This window comes from Neovison vison, chromosome 1 (genome assembly GCF_020171115.1).
Source record: "Neovison vison isolate M4711 chromosome 1, ASM_NN_V1, whole genome shotgun sequence".
NCBI classification, from domain to species: Eukaryota; Metazoa; Chordata; class Mammalia; order Carnivora; family Mustelidae; genus Neogale; species Neogale vison.
In genome coordinates, this window is record NC_058091.1 from 114,654,034 (window position 1) to 114,655,533 (window position 1,500).

The 1,500-nt window shown below is 47.1% G+C and overlaps 1 pseudogene; it reads left to right on the top strand.

The window, feature by feature from the left end:
- Positions 1-664: 664 nt before the first annotated feature.
- Positions 665-992, top strand: LOC122899782 (annotated as a pseudogene).
- Positions 993-1,500: the final 508 nt, after the last annotated feature.

A 1,500-nucleotide genomic window follows, 5' to 3' on the forward strand; every position in this document is an offset into this window, starting at 1 on the left:
TCCCTTCCTGGATTCCATGCTGGGGGTCAGCCGAGCCTGGAGCAGGAGGGGATGTGAGATAAGATTTGTAGCTCTGGGCGCCTGGGTGGCTCAGTTGGTTAAGCAACTGCTTTCAGCTCAGGTCATGATCCTGGAATCCAGGGATCGAGTCCCACATCGGGCTCCCTGCTCAGTGGGGAGTTTGCTTCTGACCCTCTGACCTCTGACCCTCTCCCTTCTCATGCCTTCCCCCTCTCTCTCTCAAGTAAATAAATAAAATCTTTTTTTTGTTTTTTTTTTAAAGATTTTATTTATTTATTTGACAGAGAGAAATCACAAGTAGGCAGAGAGGCAGGCAGAGAGAGAGAGAGAGGGAAGCAGGCTCCCTGCTGAGCAGAGAGCCCGATGCGGGACTCGATCCCAGGACTCCGAGATCATGACCCGAGCCGTAAAAAAATTTTTTAAAAATAAAAGATTTGTAGCTCCTGGCATCCAGAACAGAAGGGCTAGTTCTGACATGGAGGCCAGATAATATAGTTTAAACAATCAGACTCCCAAGGTTATTCACACAGCACAAGTCTCCCAAACAACATTCCTTAGCCTGCCTGTGTATATGCATGTCCAGGTGGTCAGTTATGCGGGACAAATCACAACAACATTTATCCATGCAGAACAGATGGGCTTCATGGAGGCATACAAGCAGGTCCAAAAGGAGCCCCTAAAGCTGAAAAGCGTGGCAGAGCTTGGCATGACCAAGCGGAGGAAGAAATAGATGGACAAAGGTAAAATTCCTGGAAACAATGGGAATGAGCAAAAGGGATGAATGAAAAAGAGGAGAAGCAGCATGGCCTGGACAAGCAGACCTACCTTCAGGCAGCCTTTGAGAAGATGCAGGATAAGCAGCAAGTGAAAAGTATCCTGAAGCATCCAAAACCCACAATCAGAGAGTGGAAGACTTCAGCTGACCCCTGGACACTCTCATGGAGCACCCCGACATTCCCAAAGTAAGCTGAAAGAAGCTGCCTCCCCATCCAGGGTATCACGGGGAAGTGGAAGGCAAAGTTGGGGTTATGTTTGTGCCTTTGGTTTTTTCTGCTGAGACAGTGCTTTCCAAAGCAGTGTGCCCTCTTTCTGGAACGGATTAAAATAAGATGGTCCTTCTGCTCTGTTTTGGTTTCTGGATAGCACATCGAAGACAAAACTTTTTAGTTTGGATTGGAAATTCTTTAAAGTTTATCCAAAGATTAAGGTTATTTCGGTATGTCAAAGAAAAGTGTTTTTATTCCCAAGTTGCATCTACCTCCGACAGCCAGCCAGCTATCTTTCCCTGGATGAAATGGACTCCAAAGGATCAGAAGCTAATGCCAGCATGGCCTGCAACTTGTGGATCCCCATAGGGCCCTGAGTGAGCTATCCTTCCAAGTTCCCTCTAGCTTGGGGCTTATGCTGCTCTTTCCAGGGTGGAGGGAAGCTACCTGTACCTTCATGGCCTTCAGAATGCCTTCTCAGCTACCTAATTTG